The 12,466-nt window shown below is 39.1% G+C and overlaps 1 protein-coding gene across 8 annotated transcripts in view; it reads left to right on the forward strand.

Moving 5' to 3' along the window:
* Positions 1 to 495: 495 nt before the first annotated feature.
* Positions 496 to 12,466, forward strand: part of LOC104004643 (protein FRG1B-like) — a 52,703-nt gene continuing 40,732 nt past the window's right edge. For 6 of the 8 annotated variants that reach the window (XM_063803429.1, XM_063803426.1, XM_063803425.1 and 3 more), the window contains exons 1-2: positions 890 to 1,028; positions 3,175 to 3,236. The gene's annotated coding sequence lies outside the window, so the exon portion shown is untranslated. Of the gene's footprint in view, positions 1,029 to 1,880; positions 1,981 to 3,174; positions 3,237 to 12,466 lie in introns of those variants that run through there. The other 2 variants (XR_010154397.1, XM_063803423.1) reach the window with 2 other exon arrangements.

Below are 12,466 nucleotides of genomic sequence, written 5' to 3' on the forward strand. Positions count from 1 at the left end.
CGTGGACTACTCCTCCTTTCATCCCATACTCTTGCTATGGATCCCTCTCACCTGTTTACTGATTTCATTCAAATTCTTCAGCGACCACAGGACCCCGACTTGCCTTCTCTATCCTGGCTCCCATCACTCTGCTTTACAGGCCTGGCCTGCTCGCGGCTCCTCACACCAGCGCTGCACGGCTCCCTCCACGCCTCTGCCCTGTTTCCTCCATCTGACAGGGCTAGTTTCCTCCATCAGACACGGCTAGCTTCCTCCATCTCTATCGGGAAAAAGCCTGCCCAGCGTTCAAGACCCTCCTCAGATGCCCCCTCCACGATTAGGCTTCTTCCTGACCCCTGAGCCTGTAACACGCGCCTGTAACTCTCCACCTCAGCCCACATTCCCACAGCACTTGCGACGTCCGCGGCCCTCAACATGGCGCTTCATTCTATTTTAGGGTATTTCCTGCTTGTTTCCTGCACACACGGTCGCGCGAGGCACAGCCCCGAGTGACCCATGCACGAGTGGCCAGCGCTTCCAGACGCGCCGCCGCAGGCCGGCGAGGGAAGGCTGAGCCGCTTCCTGCCCCCGCGGGGACCGTCGCCAGCCCGCAGCTCTAGCGGGAGGCGGTTCCACAGCGAGCCCCGCAGTCCCGCCACCGTCAGCACCGGCGCCTCGGGCGGGCTTTCCCCACCTCTGGGAGGCACGAATCCTCAGGGGCTCCTCGAGAGGGCGCCAGGGAGCAGCTGCGTACGGACACCTTTCGGCCCTCTGCGGCCGCCGTAGCTCCCCGGCAGAAACCCGGAAGTGGAAATCTCAGCCGTTCAGCGTTTGGGTGAAGACGAAGGCGGGTTCTGGACAGACGTACGCTGTCAGGGAGTGTTTACTTCGCCTCCACTTCTGTTCCTCCCCGCCGTGGTGCTGCTCTGGGTCACATATTCGTCCTGAGCCGGCTTCAGCCTCTCCGCGCAGAAGTCTCCCGGAACCATGGCCGAGTACTCCTATGTGAAGTCTACCAAGCTTGTGCTTAAGGGAACCAAGGCGAAGAGGTGGGTCCTGCAGCTCCGGCGGGAGCCTCCTCAGTTCTTTTCGGACGCACTCCACCCCCTCGAATCCGGTGGAAGCCGTGGCGCGGAGAGCCGGCTTTGTGGCCTCCCAGGCTTCGCCCTGGCCCCTGTCCGGGCTGGACGGAGGCCGGACCGCGGTTCCTGGCGCCTGTGCAGAGAGGGGCAGCCTCCCGCGCGGATGACCCTGGAAACAGGATAGACGGGCGGGTGACCCGTGGCCCCGTACCCACGAGTTTCGGTCCTCTGAGGCATCTCTCCAGGCCTCTGCCTGGTGGGTCTGCGTTAGTGTGATCTCGTAGTTCATGATAATAACTTCCTTTATTAGGGATTATTCTTTTCTCCATTGTCTCTTCCTGGAAAAATTATTGATTAATTTTTTCTAAGCTAATGTGTAGAGTGAAACCAGGATGAATCACACAGTGGTTGAGGTGTATATGGGCTTTGATAGGGATATGGGCTGGAACCTGCACTCTGTCATTTACTAATTTTGTAATTTGTGGCAAATCGGTTAATATGTCTGGACTTCCATTTACTCATTAAGAGATCAAATATCTTTGAACCTCCGTTTACACATTTATACTTTCAGGCCATTTTTTATACCTTTAGAAGACTCTGAGGATTAAATGAGAGAACATATATGCAGTAAATAAATTGAGCCAAATGTGAGGAGGAGGTCGTAGTGGTAATTTATTAGCTCTTTAGGAGAAAAATACCTGTGCATTCATATCCCCGCTTCTTTTATAACTGGCAGATTTGCCTGAGGTTAACTGTACATACAAATATTGAGCATTTCCTCCTGGTCTCCGTGATAAACAAAGCTTTTGATATTGTTAGGCAAGATGGAAAGAAAGTATCAAGGAGTGAGCTGAAGCCACTGCCCTTGAGAACCCTCTCGAGGAGTCTGGCCTCATGAAGATGCCAGAATAAACGGCAGGTATATCCTGAATGAATGTGAGATTTTTACCCTGTGAATTTCCTGTGAGGAGTGGTGAGTTATCGTCTGAAAACTTTATGATGAAAATGCAGACAAGAGTGTCTTAAGATTATCGTAATAATCATAATTAATGCTTATATAGCACTTTCAATGCACCAAGAAATTGTTGTAGGCACTTTGCACATTAACTTTTTTCAAATCGCTCTTGGGTTTTTTTTTTATTGCGATGTAATTCATAATTATAAAATTCACCCTTTTTTACAGTCAGTGGTTTTTAGTATATATTCAAGAGGTTCACTACTGTCTAGTTGCTCAGCATTTTCATCATCTCAGAAGAATCTCTTCCTACCCATTAAAGCAGTCACATCCCATCCTCCCCCTCTCCTAGTCCTTGGCAACCACTACTCTGCTATCTATGTGAAATTGCCTATTCTGAATATTTCCTAAGAAATCATGCAACATGTGGCCTTTTGTATCTGGCTTCTTTCATTTATAACATTCTTGAGGTCCATCATTGTTGTAGCACTTGTTCCTTTTTATGACTGCATAGTATTCCATTGTATGGATGTAGCATTTTGTTCATCCATTCATCAGTTGATGAACATTTAGGTTGTTTCCGCTTTTTGACTATTGTGACTAATGCTAGTGTGAATATTCTTATGTAAGTATTTTTGTGGGTGTATGTTTTCATTTCCCTTGGGTATACATACTTAGGAGTAAAATTGCTGGGTCATATGGTAACTCTTTAACTTTTTGAGGAACCCCAAACTGTTTCCTGTAGATGCTGCACCATTTTACATTTCCACCAGCAATGTGTGAAGATACATATTACCTCTTAATCCTCACAATAGCCTTAAGAGTTAAGTTATTATCCTAATTTTTTAAGTGGGGAAACTGACTCACAGAGAGATTCAGTACCTTTTCCAAAAATCACAGAGCTAAGAAATGACAGAACCAGGATTTAAAATCTGACAGTGTGGCTCTACAATCTGCTTTGAACTTTAACATGATATGTACAAAGCCTGAAGCAACTTCTCAGTACTGTATTTAAGAGGGCATAGCAATGTAAGTCTTCCTAAATCAATAATTTATAAATGCAACAGCTTAAAAGACTTCCAAGTTTCAATCTTATGATATTTATTTATCACACAAATCGATATACCTAAACTCATCTATATAAATTATGTCCTGTAGTAAGAAGAAAAAGAGGAAAGATAAGAAGAGAAGAAGATGAAGAAACCCAGTTTGATATGTTGGTGAGTCAGTTTTCAGTGCTTTATTCTGAAAAAAAGTTAACATTTCTTGAGATCTCATTGAAAATATTTTCCTAGTTAGAAATTTATGATGTATTCATATTTGTCTTAAAGTGCTTAAATATTACATACATTTGTAAATTCCATTTATTCTTTAGCACAGTAGATGCTACTGATGCCTTTACTTCATTATCAGAACAGAGCACAGGAGAGAAGAATTACAACTCTCTGACTTAGTAGGCACCATTAGACTGCTTAATAGCCAGAGATTCTGATACATAATTTTAAAGGCTTAATGTAAATGTTATTCAACCAAATATATTTTACAATTTATTTTCTTTGAACATGTATACATTTTAGTTGTAGAAGTCAGTTGTCTCTTAAACGAAGTATCTTCACAGGAAAAATCATTATTTTGTGAACTCTGAAATGAATGAAAATTTTAAATACAATATCAGGGTAGCCTGTAAATGATACTAGAAATAAACTGACCCAAACACACTTAACCAGCCTGTTTTCCGTTTAGCTGTTTCCATACTTTTTTTTTCTGTTTTAAAACTTGGCAAGTTGCATTTTGAATCTTGATAAATTATGGTAGCTTAAAAATATATAAAATATGGAATGGTATAAAACTAACGTTCTGGAAGAATCATTGCTTTTGAAATGGCAAATCAACAATTCTAAAATTAGGGTATATATCTAGGGTAGATATGTAGATGTGGAATTGCTGTGTCAAAGGATAAGTGAATGTTTAACTATATAAGAAACTGCCAAAAATTTTCTAAAGTGGTTGTGCCATTTTACCCTCCCACCAAGAATGAATTAGTTCTCCAGTTACACCCTTGCCAAAAGTTGATGGTGTTGTCAGTCTTTTCTCCCAGTCTGAGTTTTTCCTTTTCAGTTTCTAAATGGTGGTTTTTGGATGGACAACTTTTTTTTTTTTTTTTTTTTTTTTTTTTTTGAGATGGAGTCTCACTCTGTCGCCCAGGCTGGAGGGCAGTGGCGCAATCTCGGTTCACTGCAAGCTCCACCTCCCAGGTTCATGCCATTCTCCTTCCTCAGCCTCCCAAGTAGCTGGGACTACAGGCACCTGCCACCACGCCCAGCTAATTTTTTGTGTTTTTAGTAGTCACAGGGTTTCACCATGTTAGCCAGGATGGTCAGAAGCTGTTAATTTTTATAAAGCTTAGTTTATTTTTTTCTTTTATGGTTACTACCTTATCTCTTTGATCTAAGAGATCTTTGCTTACCCCAAAGTCAGGAAAATATTCTACGTTGTCTTTTAGAGGCATCATAGTTTTAGTTTTTACATTACATCTGTCTTTAGTCTCAAATTAATTTATGGCATGGTGTGAGTTTGTTTTCAAAATATACTTTTTTTTTTTTAACATCTTGATAGCCATTTGTGCCAGCACCACTGGTGTTTCCTTTTTCCATTAATCCAGTTTCATATCTTCATAAAAAATCAATTATCTTTCTATATATTGGTCTATTTCTGGACCCTGTTCTATCGATTGTCTGTTTTTCTTTTGGTATATTTCTCTTGATTGCTATAATTTCATGAAGTCTTGAGATCAGGTAGTGTGTGTCCTCCAACTTTGTACTTACTATTAGTTTATTAATTTCTATAGTGAGGCCTGTTGGATTTTCTCGGAGAATTGTATTGAGTCTAGATCATTTGGGGGAGAATCAACATCTTAATATTGGGCCTCAATATTTCATAATTTTCAATGTAGCAGTCTTGCATGCCTGTTTAAAATTTATTCTTAAGTATTTTATAATTTTACACTACTGTCAGTAGAACTTTTGAATTTGATTTTCCAGTTGTCTGCTCTCAGTATGTAGATATACAATTGATTTTTGTATAGTGACTTTGTAGTCTCATAAGTCTGTTTCACTTATTACTTCTAGTGGTTTGTTTATATAGAATACTAAGAAATTTGCAATTATGTTTCCTGTGACTATCATTTTACTTTCTTTCTGATCCTTATGTCTTGTCTTGCTTTTTATTGGTTTATTATACTGCCCAGGACTTCCATAGTGTTGAACATAAGTCATGAGAATGGGCATAATTGCATTGTTTCCAAGCTTAGGCAGAAAGCTTTCAGTAGTCCACCATATGGTATGGTGTCTCTAGGATCTACAGAGAAAACCTTTATCAAAATGAGGACATTCCTTTTAAACTTTGTTTCTTGGGAGTTTTTTATCATAACAATGTTTAATGCTGTCAAATGCCTCTTTCTGTGTCTGCTGAGATGATTATACAACTTTCTTCATTTTGCCAATGAATTACATTGGTTTCATTTTCAACTTTTAAACTAACTTTACATCCCTGAGATAAACCCCACTTGGTTGTGGTGCGTTGCCTTTTGGGATATTGCTAGATTTGATTTCTAGGTTTTTTTTTTTTTTTTTTTAAGATTTCTATATTGGTGTTGATGGGAGATATTGAACTTTTGTATCCTTTTCTTGTAATGGCTTTATTTGATTTTGGTGTCAAGGCGATACTGGGTGTCATAAAATTAGATGGGAAGTGCTGTCTCCTTCCCTGTTTTTGGAAATAGCTGTGTAAGATCGGTATGATTTCTTCTTTACATGTTTGATAGGATTTACCAGTGAAGTCATCTGAACCTAGAGGGTTTTGTTTGGTTTGGTTTTAATTTTTTGTGGGAGAATTAAGATATTTTAAGAGATATGTTCAGATTTTTCTGTTGTCAGTTTTGGTAACTTGTGTCTTTTAGGAAAATTTCATTTCATCCAAGTTGTTGGATTTATTGGCATAAAATTGTTCAGAATATTCCTTTAATATCCTTTTAATGTCTGTAGAATCTAATCTGTATTGCAGTCTCTTCATATTGGCAATTTGTGTTTTTTCTATTTTTTCCTGGATCAGTCAGTCTAGCTGGAGGTTTATAAATTCTTTATAAGATCATTTATTTTAGATCATTAATGATCTTTTACTACAGGGGTATTCAATCTTTTAGCTTCCCTGGACCACAATCGAAGGAGAAGAATTGTCTTGGGCCACACATAGAATACATTAACGATAAGCTGATGAGCCAAAAAAAAAAAAAAAAATCTCATAATGTTTCAAGAAAGTTTATGAATTTGTGTTGGGCTGCATTCAAAGCTGGCCTGGGCCACATGCAGTCCTCAGGATTTGACAAGCCTGTTTCAGTATTACTTATTTTATCTTTTTTTCATTTTTTATTTCATGTATTTTCAGTCTTTTTTTTTCCCTCCCTTTAACTTATTTTCAGTTTACTTTGCTCTTGTTTTATTGCTTCTGAAGAAGAGAGTTAGATCTCTTCATTCCACTTTAGTTTTAGTTATAGTCAACACATTTTGTTTTCATTTTCATTCCATTCAAAATATTATCTAGTTTTCCTTGTGATTTTTCTTTTCATGGACACTTGAGTTATTTAAAAGTGGATTGTTTTTAATTTCTACTACGTAGAGATATTATAGGTATGTTATGGTTGCTGATTTCTAATTCATTTATAGTATAGTTGGAGAACATACTTTCTTAGTGAATTTCTACGTACACTTGAAAAGAATGTGTATTCTGCAGATGTTGGTTCAGGGTTTTTTTTTTTTTTTTTTTTTGGAGATGAATTCTCGCTCTGTTGCCCAGCAGGCTGGAGTGCAGTGGCACAATCTCGGCTCACTGCAGCCTCTGCCTCCCAGGTTCAAGTGATTCTCCTGCCTCAGCCTCCGGAGGAGCTGGAATTACAGGCACCTGCCACCATGCCTGGCTAATTTTTAAAATATTTTTAATAGAGACGGGGTTTCACCACGTTGGCCAAGCTGGTCTCAAACTCCTGACCTCAGGCGACCCACCCACCTCGGCCTTCCAAAGTGCTGGGATTACGGGCGTGAGCCATGGCGCCCGGCGGTTCAGTGTTTTTTAGATGTCAGTTAGATCAACTGGTGGAGCTTGTGACTATGCACATCTGTGTCCTTACTGATTTTTTATTCATCCTACAATGTAATGAGAGTTATGTTAGAATCTCCAGCTGTAATTCTAGATCTGTCTACTTGAGCAGTTTTTGCTTAAAGTATTTTGAAGCTGTCATGTGTACGCATTTAGGATTGTGAAGTCTTCCTTATAAATTCAGTCTTTCATTTTCATAACATTTTAACCTTTATTTCTGTTAAATGTCTTGATGCCTAGTTAAATTATTTGACCACCCTTTTTCTCCTGTCAAGCCGGGCCTTTGTTAGTTTGTGGTTATTTATTAGGTTTTTGCCTGTAGACTTAGACAGTGACTCTTACTCTAGGAAAGGCTCATCCTCATGGGCCTCAGCCACATGTTCTAAGTATACTTGGTGAGTTCTGTCCACTCTGCTGTGTCCCAAATTTGTGTGATCTCTGGCATCTCGAGTCAGCCCTCAGAAGTGCCAGCCACTCTGCAGAGGCCTTGTGGAGCCTGCCTACTATATGCACTCCCCCCAGCCCTTGGCCCCAGACCTGCAGAGAACTTTTGCATACTCTTCCGAGGCCTCACCTGTATGTAGTTCCCTCTTCTCCAGTACCTTATTCTATAAACTCCAAACATGTTAGCACTGCAAGACTCTCAGCTTAGTGACAGTGACATTGCCTCATTTTTGGAGGTCTCTACCTCTCTGCGTGGTCAAGAAACTGCCATTGGGCAGAAAACAGAAGTGTGTGTGAGATTTGCCTCCTGTGTTTTCCTGTTCTCAAATATCACAGTCCTATTCTGCCTGTGTTCCAGTCCCCGAAAACAGTTTTCTCAAATATTCTATCCAGTTTCAGTTTTCTCGTTGGTCATGGTGGGAGGGCAAGTCCATCTTGGCTGGAAGAGGAAGTCCTTCTGCATCTTTTTCTCTTTGTCCTTCCACCTTCTTTTGCATTGTGGATTTTCTAAACTTGCCGTAAAAGTAAGCAAGTGCCTATTTGTGAAGGGAAAGAAAAAAACCTTTTAAATTTTTAAAGCCCCTCTGTTGGGTCCTCACAAGGATCTGAAGGGATTGGTAAATAGGATGAAAGAAACTCTGTCTTACACATGGAGAGTACCATGTGTGACATTAATAAAAATGAGCCTGTCTGTAAGCAAGGATTTTCACTGAGCTCTGCTAGATTCAGAAGCAATTGAACTTACAACATCGTAGTTTGCAAAACACAGATTTGATTTACCCAGGAACTAAAGCTAAGTCAGCTATGGGTTAATAGAAGGTCTGTGAAGAGTACTTAGACTACAGTAAGATTGGGGAAGAAAATTCCCTTTCCAAATCTAAGATATATCATTCCTTTGTGCCAAGCACATAATGAAGGCAGAGATTTAAGGGGGTCCTTAGCACAGAAGCACTGGGTTAGTCAGAATGTGAGGTGAGCTGTCACACAGCCTTGATGCTAGAATGAGGGTGCCCTGGTAGTATCTTATCAGCCATGACACTGGTGCATCGGGCCAGTTTTTTTGTTTTTGTTTTTTGTTTTTTTTTTTTTGAGACAGGCTGTTGCTTTGTTGCTCAGGCTGGAGTGCAGTGACATGATCATGGCTCAGTGCACCTTCCACCTCGTAGGCTCAAGCAGTCCTCTCACCTTGGACTCCCGAGTAGCTGGGACCACAGCCTTGTACCACCATACCCAGCTAATTTCTTAATTTTTTTGTAGAGATGGGGGTCTCCTTTTGTTGCCTAGGCTGATTTTGAACTCTTGGGCTTAAATGATTCTCCTGCTTCCACCTCTCAAAGTGCTGGATTACAGGCATGCCAGACATATGGGAACATTCTCAACTATGTGAAAATATGTGAAAAGCTTTGTTATGCATTGTGAGACAACACAGCGGAAATATTTCACCATCTGCCTAAGGTTTAAAAGGAAATAACTTTAAGCATGTGTCTAAATAGCAAGTAATGTTTTTGAGTGGATTCTCTTAAATTCAGCTTGGGCGTCTGCAGCATATACACAGCTTGAGCTGTCACCTGACGTAGAGACATGCAACTTCAGTGCCCACTGTTCTTAGGATCCACTGCTTTTTCACAGCTAAAATCCCGGAGTGGCACCGTTAAATATTATGTTATGTTACTTTAGTCGCTAAACATATAAGCATACCTTCAAAGGTTGAATGTAGGCCACTTGCAGAAAGTAGGCAGAATGCTCACATTTAATTCTTGATGATACTGTGTTTAGCTTTCTTATTCTTTGAAATCCCATTGAGAAAAAATACTGGCATCTGCTCATAGTAATTTCTTTTTCAGTTGACAATATTATAAGTAATGTTATTGTATCATTTCCCTACTTGGACAGTGTGAAAATTTTGAGGAGCTTGTCTGCCAGAAATTTCTTCTTCATTTGCAAAACATTAATGAGATATTATATTTAAATGATTTCATTTAATATTAAGTGTACTTGGTGAACGTGGCATAGAACATACAAAATAAAACTAATTTAAAATTATTAACTGTTACATTTATAAGAAAGGCTTGCTAATCATCACACTGTTCATAATGATTCTGAATAAAGCATTATTTCTTTTACTGAAAACAATTGTAGCTATAACTCAATCATCTAAATTGTCATTAGTTTTATTGCTTTCTAATCATCTTTAGCTGAAATTTTAATTTTGATTAATTTTCTTTTTCTCCATTTTTTTTTGTGTGTGTGTGGAGGTAAAATATACAGAATATAGAATTTGCCAGTTTTTCTTTTTTTTTTCTTTATTATAATTATACTTTAAGTTTTAGGGTACAAGTGCACAATGTGCAGGTTACTTACATATGTATACATGTGCCATGCTGGTGCGCTGCACCCAGTAACTCGTCATCTAGCATTAGGTATATCTCCCAATGCTATCCATCCCCACTCCACCCACCCCACAACCGTCCCCAGAGTGTGATGTTCCCCTTCCTGTGTCCATGTGTTCTCATTGTTCAGTTCCCACCTATGAGTGAGAATATGCGGTGTTTGGTTTTTTGTTCTTGTGATAGTTTACTAAGAATGATGATTTCCAATTTCATCCATGTCCCTACAAAGGACATGAACTCATCATTTTTTATGGCTGCATAGTATTCCATGGTGTATATGTGCTACATTTTCTTAATCCAGTCTATCATTGTTGGACATTTGGATTGGTTCCAAGTCTTTGCTATTGTGAATAATGCCACAATAAACATACGTGTGCATGTGTCTTTATAGCAGCATGATTTATGGTCCTTTGGGTATATACGCAGTAATGGGATGGCTGGGTCAAATGGTATTTCTAGTTCTAGATCCCTGAGGAATCGCCACACTGACTTCCACAATGGTTGAACTAGTTTACAGTCCCACCAACAGTGTAAAAGTGTTCCTATTTCTCCACATGCTCTCCAGCACCTGCTGTTTCCTGACTTTTTAATGATCGCCATTCTAACTGGTGTGACATGGTATCTCATTGTGGTTTTGATTTGCATTTATCTGATGGCCAGTGATGGTGAGCATTTTTCCATGTGTTTTTTGGCTGCATAAATGTCTTCTTTTGAGAAGTGTCTGTTCATGTCCTTTGCCCACTTTTTGATGGGGTTGTTTGTTTTTTTCTTGTAAATTTGTTTGAGTTCACTGTAGATTCTGGATATTAGCCCTTTGTCAGATGAGTAGGTTGCAAAAATTTTCTCCCATTTTGTAGGTTGCCTGTTCACTCTGATGATAGTTTCTTTTGCTTTGCAGAATCTCTTTAGTTTAATTAGATCCCATTTGTCAATTTTGGCTTTTTGTTGCCATTGGTTTTGGTGTTTTAGACATGAAGTCTTTGCCCATGCCTATGTCCTGAATGGTAATGCCTAGGTTTTCTTCTAGGGTTTTTATGGTTTTAGGTCTAACGTTTAAGTCTTTAATCCATCTTGAATTGATTTTTGTATAAGGTATAAGGAAGGGATCCATTTTCAGCTTTCTACATATGGCTACCCAGTTTTCCCAGCACCATTTATTAAATAGGGAATCCTTTCCCTATTGCTTGTTTTTCTCAGGTTTGTCAAAGATCAGATAGTTGTAGATACGTGGCGTTATTTCTGAAGGCTCTGTTCTGTTCCATTGATCTATATCTCTGTTTTGGTACCAGTACCATGCTGTTTTCATTACTGTAGACTTGTAGTATAGTTTGAAGTCAGGTAGTGTGATGCCTCCAGCTTTGTTCTTTTGGCTCAGGATTGACTTGGCAATGCGGGATCTTTTTTGGTTCCATATGAACTTTAAAGTAGTTTTTTCCAATTTTGTGAAGAAAGTCATTGGCAGCTTGATGGTGATGGCATTGAATCTGTAAATTACCTTGGGCAGTATGGCCATTTTCACGATATTGATTCTTCCTACCCATGAGCATGGAATGTTCTTCCATTTGTTTATATCCTCTTTTATTTCCTTGAACAGTGGTTTGTAGTTCTCCTTGAAGAAGGACCTCTTCAAGGAGAATGTGCCAGTTTTTCTGTTTTTATGTGTACACTTCAGTGACATTTAAATACATGCACCATTTTACCTTCCCACCAGCATTGCACAGGGTTTCTATTTCTCCACCACCTGCCCAACATTTGTTTTTCTGGTTTTCTTGGTTTCTGTTTTTTGTTTGTTATGATAATAGCATTCTAATGGGTGTGATGTGGTATTGCATTATGGTTTTGATTTATATTTCCCTAGTGACTAGTGATGTTGAGCATCTTTTTGAGTGCTTATTGGCCATTTGTATATCATCTTTGGAGCAATGTCCATGTATATCCTTTGCCCAGTTTTGAATTGTGGTATTTGTCTTTTTGGAGTTCTCTATGTAGTCTGGATATTAATTCCTTATATTGTATGTAGTTTACAAATATTTTCTCCACTCTCTGGGTTGCCTTTTACTCTGTTGACAGTGGTTCTTGATGCACAAAAGTTTTTAATTCTGATGAAGTCCAGTTTGTCTGTGTTTTCTTTTGTTGCCTGTGCCTTTGATGTTCTATATAAGAAATCATTGCCAAATTCATTGTCGTGAAGCTTTTCCAATTTCTTCTAAAAGTTTTGTAACTTTATCTCTTACATTTAGGTCTGTGGTCTATTTTAAGTTACTTTTTGTATTTGATGTTAGATAAGGGTCCAACTTCATTTTAGCTGAAATTTTATGTATTTTAAAATTGATTATGAAAAGCATGAAATGTTTAGTTGAATAGAAAATTTTGTGCAGTGGAATTAACTGAATCTTTAAAACCTTTTTATTATGGGAATATCCAAACTAATCCATACATAGAAAAATATAATGAGTCCCCCATGT

Source organism: Pan troglodytes, chromosome 22 (genome assembly GCF_028858775.2).
Source record: "Pan troglodytes isolate AG18354 chromosome 22, NHGRI_mPanTro3-v2.0_pri, whole genome shotgun sequence".
Classification (NCBI taxonomy): domain Eukaryota; kingdom Metazoa; phylum Chordata; class Mammalia; order Primates; family Hominidae; genus Pan; species Pan troglodytes.